We start from the raw sequence: 12866 nt of genomic DNA, 5'->3' as shown, positions 1-12866 counted from the left end.
AGTTATTAAGTGTAACTACTGCACTTCATCTGAGGTAAAAAAAAAAAAAAATACAACTTTGTCAGAAAAACATAACACACTTAGAAGACTTCCATTGTTGAGTAAAAATATTTTTATATAAAGGTATTTAATGACAAGAAAAGCTTAATAAGAGATGTGTATTATATGCATACAATGTATTTCATTATGCAGAGAAAAAATACACAGAAAAAGACTGGAAAGGAAACATGCAAAAATGTTCACAGTAACCAAATCTGAGTGGTAAGATTAAAGACAATGTTTTAAAGATTTTCTAGTACTCCCTGAATTTTGCAAGCTTTGACAAAGATCAGGTATTATTTCGAAAAGCGGAAAATTTTTAAACTGCAAAAAAGGTGGCATTCACTTGTCATACAGGCAAACAACAAACGCATGCTTACAAAACACAGGCCCTAAGCTGCTTTCACAGATCACAGAGTCTAGATTTCAAATACAACTGCTAATTACTTGCTAGCAATTTGAAGAAAGCACAAAATAGGTCTAAATACTTTCACTTCTGCCTCTACTATAAAGAGTTCATAATTAATAAAAAATAAAAACGAATAAAGAAAGCCTTACCCTTTCTACAAAAAGGTCTTTGTCCCGCTTTCTGTATCAGAATATTAATAACCATTTGATTTTTTAAAAAATCATCAATTTATGTTATTTTACACAAAAGCCACCTCAAAGAATGTAGGTTTAGTTTGGTAATTCCAAAGAGCAGACACTTAATACAAAGTGCAAGAAGTTTTTATGCATTTTAGCGTTAGCGAACGCACAAAAAAACCTTCTGTATGAAATGAGCTTATTTTATATACACCTTTCCATTATCTCTTCAGAGCCTGACATCTAATGAGGCTTTCTGCAAAAGTACTTTGCTTAGCCTGGGCATGGGAATATCTGGGAAGCTGTCAAAATCGATCTCAACTGCATTACATTCAAGGCACAGAATGTCAACTCCTGACTGGGCTTCCTTCTCTCTTCTTTCACAAGAGCGCCTTTAATATCCCCTAGCCTACATTTCCGGGCTTATGAGTCACTGAGAAATGAGCTCTAAGTTTCTCTTAGAATGCTGCTCAAATAGCTCCTCTACAGCATTCAAGGATCTGGCCCCAAAATACCTCTTTAGCCCAATACCCCCCGCCCCTGCACTATGCAAACAAACGGAATGATCCATGATTTCTAGGCTTTGTCTTCTCGTTTTTGCTGCCCTTCCACACTCTTCTGCAACCCTCCTTTCCTAAATCTCATCAGGCCTTCAAGACCCTACTCGGCACCCCCCGCCTAGGAAGCCTTCCAGGTTTCTGCTAGGCAGAAGTGATCGGTTCGGTTCCGCCGGGTGCCCTTCTAGCTCTCTGTCCTTCTTTCACAGGACTTATCACCTCCTTCCCGGTATCGCAGTTATTTGTGTACGCGTCTTATCTCCCACACCAGAGCCTCAGCTCCTCGGGGGAGGGGACAGGGGCTGGCTTCACCTTTGAATCCCTCCGGCGCGGGCCGACTACTGCGTCTGCACGCAGTCCGCGCTCGGGATGGTTCCATTGCACTCGAGAACGCTCCGACCGCACAAATCCTAACGAGAAATCAGTTAGGCATTTCCCTGAACTGATCACAAAGCTGGTATCCGCCTCCCGACAACAGGAAGTTTACCAGGGGCGGGAGCGAGACGCTGGAGCCTGGGTGCTGCCGGTGACAGTTGGCCCGGCCCGCACTTCCCCGCCCTCCCGACTCCGGCCCGGGCCGCCCCGCGCCGCCAACCCGGCCTGAGAACCACAGAGGGGGCGGCAGGAGCGCCTGGACCGCAGGCCCCCGGGCGCCCCGCGCCGGCGAAAGCAAGGGGAGCGTCTCAGCGAGGGACCCGGGCTGAGGCGGGCGGGGAGGGCAGGCCGAGCCCGGCTGCTCCCGCGGGCTCCGGGGCCAAGCCGGGCTGAGGCCGCCGCCACCAGAGAAAATGGAGGCAGCCCCGGAGCCGGTGAGGGCCCGGCGGGGCAGGCGGAAGCTGGGCGGGCGTCCGCGCCACGAGCAGGGCCGGGCCGGGGGTCACTCACGGGGCTGGGCTGGGCGTTCCCTTCTCTGCCTCCGCGTCGTCGCCGTCCCCGTCCTCGGCTGCCGCCGCCTCGGGCTGCTCGTTCAGTCCCCGCGGCGTGGCTCGGACGCTGGGCCCCTCCGTTGTCTTCCGCCCGCTCCTGCTTCAGGCGACGGGCTCCCGCGGCGGCGGCTGCACGGGCGGACGGCGGCCCAGGGGCTCCCGCGGCGGCTGCCGCGGTGCTGCTCTCACTCGGGCTGCGGCTGCTGCTGCGGGACTCGACGCCGCCTTAGTCTTCGCCTATGCCCCCGCCCCGGCGCCTGAAGGTTCTGTGTCTCCCAGGCCGCGCCGCTCCCCGATCCCCGCGCCCCACTCGCGGCCCGAGCCCGGCTTTGACGTGCGCACTGCGCAGCCGCCGAGGACGCGACGTCGGGCGGCGCCGCAACGCCCCCTTCCGCCTCGGGCGCCCCCGAGCGGCCGGCGGACTCAGTGCGCTGAGAGTTGACACCAGGCCCCAGCGGGAGGGGCCGCAGAGAAAAGCAGAAGCCGAGTCCGCAGTTCCTCTTCCTCAGCTGCGGCTTCCAAGGCGGGGCTCAGCCCCTTCTCCGCCTGAGCGCGCTTCCTACGGGAATCGCACGCTCACTTTCAACGACCGCTTCCTCAACTCTTCAAGCTTATTTCTGCGAAAGGCCCGCAGCCCACTTTGTGTAGACCGATTCTGTCTTATTTGCGATCAGATCATTTTAGCATCTAGGGGGACACAGCATAGAAAGTGCCGGAACGTTCCAGATTAATGGGAACGTTCCTATTTAAATCAGCAACCTGGATTTAAATTATTCTCCACCATTTGCTATCTGTGGGCTGTTTCACGTCCCTATGCCTGGATTTCCTCACACATTAAAAAAAAAGTGTAATAATATAGTGGTTCCTCCCACGGGCACCTGAGAATGAACGGGACAGTGCATTACAAAGCTCTGACAGTGAAAACTGGCACATACAAATGCCTTATGTGTGTACTTTTGTTTCTTTGTTATTAATGTGTAATTGAGCTATTTTTTTAAGCACCTCCTGTATGCTAGGGGGTGGGGCAGTGATCGAAACAGTCTCTGCTCCTGGCACAAACAGTTGACAAATAATTGACTAATAAACCTTAATATCTATAATACTGGACAGGTTTTTTTGTGGGTTTTGTTTTGTTTTGTTTTTTGAGACAGAGGCTCGCTCTGTTGCCCATGCTGGAGTGCTCACTGCAACCTCCGCCTGCCGAGTTGAAGCGATTCTCCTGCCTCCGCCTCCCCGGTAGCTGGTATTACAGGCACCTGTCACTACGCTCTGCTAATTTTTGTATTTTTTTTTTTTTTTTTGAGACGGAGTTTCGCTCTTGTTACCCAGGCTGGAGTGCAATGGCGCGATCTCGGCTCACTGCAACCTCCACCTCCTGGGTTCAGGCAATTCTCCTGCCTCAGCCTCCCGAGTAGCTGGGATTACAGGCACACGCCACCGTGCCCAGCTAATTTTTTGTATTTTTAGTAGAGACGGGGTTTCTTCGTGTTGGTCAGGCTGGTCTCGAACTCCTGACCTCAGGCGATCCGCCTGTCTCGACCTCCCAATGTGCTGGGATTACGGGCGTGAGCCACTGTGCCTGGCCCAATACTGGACAGTTTTAAGTGCCCTGGAGAAAAACACCACTGGATGAAGTGAAGAGAGAAGGCAGCCTGTTGTTATTTGCAGTGCTCCTCCAGGGATCGGCTTCCTGGAGAGAGAGGGCCTGGGAGCTTTCTGTATGGAACGGCAGAGGGACCCGAAGGACCAAGGCCCTGAAGCCAGAATGTGCTGTCTTGAGGACCCAGAGAGGGCAGGAGATAAGGAAGGAGTGGGGCCCTAGAGACCAAAGTTAGGCCTTCCTGTTTTTACTCTCAAGGAGTTGGGAAGCAATTTGAAGGGTTTTGAGCAGAGAATGGACATCGACTGACATTTCAGAAGGATCCCTGTGGCTGTGGTATGAGGACCAGTCGGAAAGGCCTGGGGGTTTCAGCAGGGGGACCAGCGAGAAGGCTACTGAAATCAGCCAGCCAGAAGATAACGCTCGGTTCTGGGTGGTGGCAGTAGAAGAGTAAAATGGGTCACCTCTAGACACATTTAAAAGGTGGCTTATGTCTGTAATCCCAACACTTTGGGAGGCAGAGGTGGGAGGATCATTTGAGGTCAGGAGTTCCCCATCAACCCGGCCAACATAGTGAAACACTGTCTCTACTAAAAATACAAAACCTAGCCGGGCATGGTGGAGGGCACCTGTAATCCCAGCTACTCAGGAGACTGAGTCATGAGAATTGCTTGAACTTCGGAGGCAGAGATTGCAGTGAGCTGAGATTGCACCACTGCACTCCAAGCTGGGCAATAGAGCGAGACTCAGTCTCAATAATAATTAATAATAATAATAAAAGTGGCTCACCAACACTTTGGGAGGCCAAGGCGGGAGGATCACTTGAGGCCAGGAGTTGGAGACTAGTCTGGGCAACATAGTGAGACCCCTATCTTTGGAAAAAATAAAAATTAGCCAGGCATGGTGGCATGTGCCTGTAGTCCCAACTACTTAAGAGTCCGAGGTGGGAGGATCACTTAAGTCTGGAGAGTCAAGGCTCCAGTGAGCTGTGACTGTGCCACTGTCACTCCAGCCTGGGCCACAGAGTAAGACCCTGACTCAAGGAACAACAACAAAAAAAGCTAAAAGGATTTTCCTGATTTCTAATTTTTTTTTTTTTCCTCAAGCAACTGGAAGATACAATTTGGTGATATGGGGAAAATTTAAGCAGAAACAGATGTGAAGGAAGGAATTTAGGAATTTATTTAGAGACATATAAAGTTTGAGCTGCCTGTTGGACACCCAAGTTCAGAGGAAGCTGGGTGCAGTGGCTCACGCCTGTAATCCCAGCACTTTGGGAGGCTGAGGCGGGCAGATCATGAGGTCAGGGGTTCGAGACCAGCTTGACCAACATGGTGACACCCCGTCTCTACTTAAAAATACAAAAATTAACCAGCCATGGTGGTGTGCACTGTAATCCCAGCTACTTGGGAGGCTGAGGCAGGAGAATTGCTTGAACCCGGCAGGTGGAGGTTGCGTTGAGTGGAGAGCTTGCCATTGCCCTCAGGCCTGGGCGACAGAGCAAGACACTGTCTCAAAAAAAAAAAAAAAAAGAAAGAAAGAAAGAAAGAAAGAAAGTTCAGAGGAGAAGTCTGGGCCAGAGACAGAATTTTGGCAGTTCTCAGAGTAGGTAAAACCTCTGGACAGTGAGATTCTTTAGGAAGTGAGTGTTCGTGCTAAGTCCAGTTCCCCAACAGTGACAGGTCAGGGAATGATTAGGAACCAGCAAAGAACCCTGAGAAGGAGGAGTCAGTGTGGTAGGAAGATATCCAGGAAAATCCGGCCAGGAGTGGTGGCTCATGCCTAAAATCCCAGCACCTTGAGAGGCAGAGGCAGGTGGATCACTTGAGGCCAGGAGGTTGAGACCAGCCTGTCCAATGTGGTGAAACCTCATCAACACTAAAAATGCAAAAATTAGTGGGGCATGGTTGTGCACACCTGTAATCCCAGCTACTCAGGAGGCTGAGGCAGAGAATCACTTGAACGAGGGAGGTGGAATTGCAGTGAGCCAAGATCACACCACTGCCCTCCAGCCTGGGTGACAGATTGAGACTATGTCTCAAAAAATAAAAAAAATAAGGAAGGAAGGCAGGCAGGCAGGAAGGAAGCCATCTGCTGGAAGACTGGGGACACCTTTCAGTGGGGAGGATGGATCTCTGCTGCCAAATGCGGCTTATAGTTAAGTAAGGTTACTATTGGTCATTGGTCTCAGCTCCAGCGAGGCCACTCCTTGGTAAGAGCTGTTTTGGTGGAGAGGTAAGTGGCAAGACCTGATTGGAGTGGTCTTTAGAAAGAATAAGACTGGCTGGACATGGTCGCTCATGTCTCTACTCCCAGCACTTTGGGAGGCGGAGGCAGGTGGATCACCTGAGGTCAGGCGTTCGAGACCGACTGACCAACATTGCGAAACCCTGTCTCTACCAAATACAAAAAAGTAGCCAGCCATGGTAGTATGCACCTCTTATCCCAGCTACTTGGGAAGCTGAGGCAGGAGAATCACTTGAACCCGGGAGGCAGAGGTTGCAGTGAGCTGAGATTGTGCCATTATACTCCAGCCTGAGCTACAGAGCACAGCTCTGTCTCAAAAAAAGAAAGAGGAGGAGAGCGAGAGGAGAGAAAGGAAGGAAGGAAAGAAGGAAAGAAAGATGGACAGACAAGACCTAGAAAGTCGCTAGAAAGAATGGGGCTCTAGAAAGAGAGACCGTTGGTGTAGACAGCATTTTCATAAAGTTTTGTTTCTAATGAGGAGCAGAGAAATGGCGTGGTGGCTGGAGGGAATGTGGGGTCCAAGCAAATGTTTGGTTTTATTTCATTTTGTTTTGGTTTTGGATTGGAAGCTCTTCCAGTGTGCTTAAATGTGGTGGGAATGATTCAGTAGAGAGGGAAAATGTGATGATGCGGGTCGTGGGGTGTTTTCTGGAGAGCTGTCCCTGAGTGAGTGAGAAGAGTGAGAAGGGAAAGACAGGGTGCACTGGAAGGTGTGACCTTGGATAGGAGCAAGGCAGGTGAGGTCACGGTACCAGGAGGCCAGGCAGAGAATGTGGGCATGAGGCAGGGAGCCAGGCAGATGAGATTCCTGGAACTTGCAGACAGTCCCTTCTGAGGGCTTCCATTTTCTCAGGGAAACAGGAAGAACAGTCATTCATTTATTTGCTCAGTACAGAGAGGGAGGAGGTGTTGGAAGTTCGAGTTGGGAGGAGCAGGTGTAAAGGACCAGTCAGCTGGCTTATTCCATGTTTTTCAGCAGCCACATTTTGCTGGGAAGGTGATGAATTCGACTCCACCAGGGTTGTTTTTGCTAGATAGCTCCATGGAGGGAGGCAGAGGACAGGAAGGTAAGGGTACAATAAGGTAGTAATAATTACGGTGGAATATTGAATCCACACCTGTCCAGGAGGAGGGGTTGTGGGCGGTGGGAGGAGAGCGGTCCATGTGAGGTGGCAGGATCAAGGTACAGTTGGGATCAGCACGGTAAGGGAGTGAGCTGGAAAGAAGAACCGGCCGGCTGGAGAGCCAGGTCGCTTGCTCCTGAGATGATGGAAGGAGTGTTTTTCAGGAATAAGGCCTGGGGCAGCTTCTCGAACTATGTGAATTTGTAATGCGATTTTCCAGGGGATCTTGTGGAAATGTAGATAATGGTTTTAGTGGTCTGGAGTGGACCCCTAATTCTGCATTTCTAACAAGCTGAGATAGGGAGGTATGGAGGAAGATACTGATTTTTGTTTGTTTGTTTTGAGATGGCGTCTCAATCTGTCACCCAGGCTGGAGTGCAATGGCACCAACTAGGCTCACTGCAACCTCTGCCTCCCAGGTAGAAGTAATTCTCCTGCCTCAGTCTCCCAAGTAGCTGGGATTACAGGTGCCCACCACCACATCCGGCTAAGTTTTGTATTTTTAGTAGAAATGGAGTTTCACCATGTTGGCCAGGCTGGTCTCGAACTCTTGACCTCAGGTGAAACACCCACCCCGGCCTCCCAAAGTGCTGGGATTACACCTTGCCCAGCCAGATACTGATGTTATTCTGATTATTGGCATGATACCACAACCTCAACAAATGCAACACAAAAAAAGAAAACTAGACTAACCTTGCTCACTAACCTAGATAGGCAGATAGATGGAAAACCTCACTACAAAATATAAAATATAAGTAAAATGCCAGCACGTTAAAAGTAAAGTCCACCCCAACCAAGTGCAGTCTATCTCAAGCATATTGGATGCTGTTAGAAAACCAGCTGTACTCACTGAGAAGGAGGCTCACGGGCCTTGTGGGGCTGGACTCAGAGAGAAACCAGCCAAGGAAACATCCCGCAGCCCTGGAAATGAGGAGGAGCAAGCTTGCCATCATCCATCAGTTCCTCTTTGCTAACCGAGGAAGGGCGGCAGGAAGGTGACCAGCCCTCACAGGTGAGACCGCAAGTGATGCCACATTTTGGAACTTTGTCCATTAGGACTTTCCCAACACAGCTTCCCCCCACCTTTTCTTTTCTGAGTTGGAGTTTTGCTCTTGTTGCCCAGGCTGGAGTGCAATGGCACTGTCTCAGCTCACCGCAACCGCCACCTCTTGGGTTCAAGCGATTCTCCTGCCTCAGCCTCCTGAGTAGCTGGGATTACAGGTGTGTGCCACCACACCCAGCTAATTTTGTATTTGTAGTAGAGTTGGGGTTTCTCCATGTTGGTCAGGCTGATCATGAACTCCCCACCTCAGGTGATCCGCCCACCTCGGCCTCAAAAAGTGCTGGGATTACAGGTGTGAGCCATTGTTCCTGGCCTTCTTTTTTTTTTTTTTTTTTAAGATGAGAATTCTTTGTAACCGTAGTCCCAAAGAGAGGCTTTTATTGTGCTGACATTCCACAAAAACAAATGTGGACTCAGTTTCCCATGGAATAAAAGAATCCCTAGGGGTGGGTAATCCCATATGTAGGGCTTTGATTGCTTTGTTTAAGGGTGAGAGGAAGAGTCTAGATCAGTGTCTTAACTGGGAGAAACAGGTGAGAATTATAGCAGCAAGACAGTAGAAATTTCTGATACAGGGGTTTGTAACAAATTCCAAAACCAAACTGGAAGAAAGCATGTCATTTCATCACTTGAATTTACACTTGGAGATATCTTCTAAACCCTTCCATTGGGCTCTTTGGGAATAACTTTCTATTAAAATACTTCTCTGTAGGCACAACCACTTTCTAGAAAATTCTTCCACCTGTTCATCTATTAAAATACTTTTCTGTAGGCTGGGCGGGGTGGCTCATGCCTGTAATCCCAGCACTTTGGGAGGCAGAGATGGGCGGATCACCTGAAGTCAGGAGTTCGAAACCAGCCTGACTGACGTGGTGAAACCTGGTCTCTACTAAAAATACAAAAATTAGCTGGGCATCGTGTGCCTGTAGTCCCAGCTATGTGGGAGGCTGAGGCAGGAGAATTGCTTGAACCCGGGAGGCAGAGGTTGCAGTGAGCCAAGATGGTGCCGTTGCGCTCCAGCTTGGGCAAGAATAGTGAAACTTCTCAAAAAAAAACAACAAAAAACAAAAAACAACAACAAAAAAAACATGTCTGTAGCCACAACCATTTTCTAGCAAATTCTCCCACCTGTTCATCAAGAAATGCTTTTGAACAGAGGCGCTTCATTCTCCAATGAGGGCCCGCAGATCTCAGGGTTATAAGGCAGTGTCTTCATTCTTGAGTCGGCCCTGGCTCCCTGTGACTCTTCCATCACTTTCACTTCCCTTCCTATCCCCTGTGAAGCTTGGAGGTAGGATGGAGGAACCTCCCTGCCTTAATCAGACTATCTCTGAAAGGACTTTGGAATCTGACTCACAGCTTCCCTCCCCACCCCACCTGGTGCCTGACCTGACTTCTCCTGGGCAACACAACTGCCACTTATCCCATCTATGGGGTCATAGTTCCCTTGTATTCTCTGCCCCAGTGACCTTCACTTCTATTCCTCTTCCAAAGCCACTTGTTTAGCCCCACCCTGGATACTGCAACTGGAGGACTCCACCTTTGAAGCTTGAACTCTAGTTATCTGTTTCTCCCTCCTATCCGCCCACCCAGCCCACACCCTCAGACTCACCCAACCTGCTCTAAATCTCAAGGAAACTTTATTTATTCAATAAATACTTATCGAGAGTAAATGATTACTGAGCACAAACAGTGGGAATGAGACATTGAATAATCTGTAGTCCTTGCTGTCAGTGAGTTTACAGTCCTGGAAAGACACACAAAAAAACAAGACAACTACGGAAGAGTGAGACGTGAAACATGAATAAGACTTAGTCAAGTGAAGGCCGGGCGTGGTGGCTTATGCCTGTAATCCAAGCACTTTGGAGGCCAAGGCGGGCGGATCGCCTGAGGTAGGGAGTTCAAGACCACCCTGACCAACATGGTGAAGCCCCATCTTTAAAAAAAAGACTTAGTTAAGTGAGGATGGGGGAAAATGTTCAAGGAAAATCATGCAAACAGCACCAAAAGCATGGTGAATTTAGGGAACTTCATATGAGTAGTTAATTATATAGAGCTTAGAGTTTGAGGAAGGGAATTAGCACCAGATACAGTTGGAGAGATAAGCAAAGGGCCAGTCTTGAAGAGCCATGCCATCCATATTAAGATTGGGTTTCAACATGAAGATGGGGGGGTGGGTTGGGTAGGTGGGTGTTGAAACTTTAAGCCACTGAGTGACACACTCAAATGTGTACTGTAGATTTGGTACTCTGATCCTGGTGAGTGCTGTGGTTGAGAGGAAGCCAGATTAAAGGCCCTGAGACCAGTAGGGGGTTGTTCTCATTCTGGGAAGGGATAATGAGGGCCTGAGCTAGGATTGCAGCAATGGGCATAGGTAAAAGTGAATCCATTAGAAAAAACAATATTTAGGAGGTAGTACTTGGTGTTCTGATGGATGTAGAAGTCTGGGATGTGAGGTCAGGAGTTTGAAACCAGCCTGGCCAACCAACATGGTGAAACCCCATCTCTACTAAAAATACAAAAATTAGCTGGATGTGGTGGCAGGTGCCTGTGATCCCAGCTACTTCGAAGGCTGAGGTGGGAGGATCGCCTGAACCTAGGAGGCGGAGGTTGTAGTGAGCCGAGATCGCGCCACTGCACTCCAGCCTGGTGACAGAGTGAGACTCCTCAAAAAAAAAAAAAAAAAAAAGTAGAAGAAGCATCCCGTGATCGTCCTCCATGCAGAAATACCAAATTGAACAACTATCACACAAAAAGCACGTTCCTAAGAACCAAAAATCAGGTGAGTGATCATAGCACCTGGTTTTAACTTCATATCCCTGAAAGAGACACTGAAGAGGGTAGGAAAGGCATTCCTGAATTGCTGATGTCCCCCATGCCCCATCCCCCGGGAGTAACCATGGGGCGCAAAGAGAATCTGTTTTGGGGGAGGGAGAGCACAGTTACTGCGGGATCTTGCATCTTCAGCTGTGATGGCTGTGGGGAGAGAATGCGTCTGCTTGAGGAAAGGAGAGAGAAGAGTAAAGGAGCCTTTGTCTTGCAGCTTAGGTATCAGCTCAGCCTCAGGGGAGCAGAGCAGCAAACAGACTCTTAGAGTCCCTGATTCCAGGCCATGGCTCTTAGATGGCATTTTTGGACTTGTCCTGGACCAGAGGGGAGTCTACTGCCCTGAAGGGTGAGTCCTAAACCTGGCGGCAGTCACCATAAGCTGACCGAAGAGCCCTTGGGCCATGAATGAACAGTGGCAGTGGCCAGCCAGTACTTACTGTGGGCCACGGTAAAATAGAGCACCAGATAGATGCCTGAGGTTTCCTATTCCAGGCCCTGCCTCCTGGATGGCCTCTCTGACCTCTCTGGGACCAGGGGGATCTCGTTGCCCTCAAGGGAAGAATAGATGCCTGGCTGGCTTTACCACCTGATGATTGTAGAACCCTAGAGCCTTGAGGGAACACAGGTGGTAGCCAGTCAGTGGTAACTGTGGGTCTTGGGCATGCCCCAGTGCTGTGCAGGCTCTAAGTCTGACCCAGCATGGTCCCAGTGGTGGTGGCTACAGTGGCGCTTTGTGTCACCCCTCCCCCAGTTCCAAGCAGCTCAGCACAGAGAGAGAGACTCTGTTTGAAAGAAAGTAAAGGGGCTGGGCACAGTGGCTCATGCCTGTAATCACAGAACTTTGGGAGTCTGAGGAGAGAGGATTGCTTGAGTCCAGGAGTTCAAGACTAGCCTAGGCACCATAGCAAAACCCCATCTCTACAAAACACAAAAATTAGCCTGGTGTGGTGGCACATGCTTGTAATCCCACCTGCTCGAGAGGCTGAGGCATGAGAATTGCTTGAACCCGGGAGGTGGAGGTCGCAGTGAGCCGAGATCATGCCACTGCACTCCGGCCTGAGTGACAGAGTGAAATTCCAAAAAAAGAAAAGAAAAGAAAACAAAGAAAAGAGAAGAAGAGAAGATTTTCTGCCTGGTAATTCAGAGAATTCTTCCAGATCTTATCCAAGACCACCAAGGTGGTACATCTATGAATCTACACAAGTTGCAGCATTACTGGGTTTGGCGTGCCCCCTAATACAGACATAGTAGCAGTGACGGAAAACTTAGATGACAACACCCAAGTCCCTTTGAATATCTGGAACTTTTCCCAAAAAGAATGGGTATAAACAAACCCAGACTGCAAAGACTACAATACATATCGAATTCTTCAATGCCCAGAAACCAGAAAACACTCAGAAGCATCAGGACCATTCAGGAAAACATCTTACCAAACAAACTAAATAAGGCACCAGGAACCAGTCCTGGAGAGACAGAGATACGGGAACTTTCAGACAGACAATTCAAAGTAGCAATTTTGAGGAAACGCAGTAAAATTCAAGATAACATAGAGAAGGAATTCAGAATACTATCAGATACATTTAACAAAGAGATCGAAATCATTAAAAAGATCAAGCAGAAATTCTGGAGTTAAAAAACACAATTGATGTGCTGAAGAATATATCAGAGTTGCCTACCAGCAGAATTCATCAAGCAGAAGAAAGAATTAGTGAGCTTGAAGATAAGCTATTCGAAAATAGACAAAAAAGAATAAAAAAGAATGAAGCATGCCTACAAGATCTAGAAAATAGCCACAAAAGGACAAATCTAAAAGTTATTAGCCTTAAAGAAGAGGGAGAGAGAGAGAGAGAGCTAAACATAGAAAGTTTATTGAGAGGGACAATAACAGCGAACCTC

At 48.9% G+C, this 12866-nt stretch overlaps 1 protein-coding gene across 7 annotated transcripts in view; it reads right to left on the bottom strand.

Annotated features, from left to right (window-relative positions):
- Positions 1 to 2452, bottom strand: part of CAB39 (calcium binding protein 39) — a 103157-nt gene extending 100705 nt beyond the window's left edge. For 6 of the 7 annotated variants that reach the window (XM_078328801.1, XM_078328800.1, XM_078328797.1 and 3 more), the window contains exon 1: positions 2067 to 2452. The gene's annotated coding sequence lies outside the window, so the exon portion shown is untranslated. Of the gene's footprint in view, positions 1 to 1493 lie in introns of all 7 variants that reach the window. The other variant, XM_078328799.1, reaches the window with a different exon arrangement.
- Between the last annotated feature and the right edge of the window lie 10414 nt (positions 2453 to 12866).

The sequence above is a fragment of the Callithrix jacchus genome, chromosome 6 (assembly GCF_049354715.1).
Source record: "Callithrix jacchus isolate 240 chromosome 6, calJac240_pri, whole genome shotgun sequence".
Taxonomy (NCBI): Eukaryota; Metazoa; Chordata; class Mammalia; order Primates; family Cebidae; genus Callithrix; species Callithrix jacchus.
This window is presented reverse-complemented; position numbering and strand designations above follow the sequence as displayed.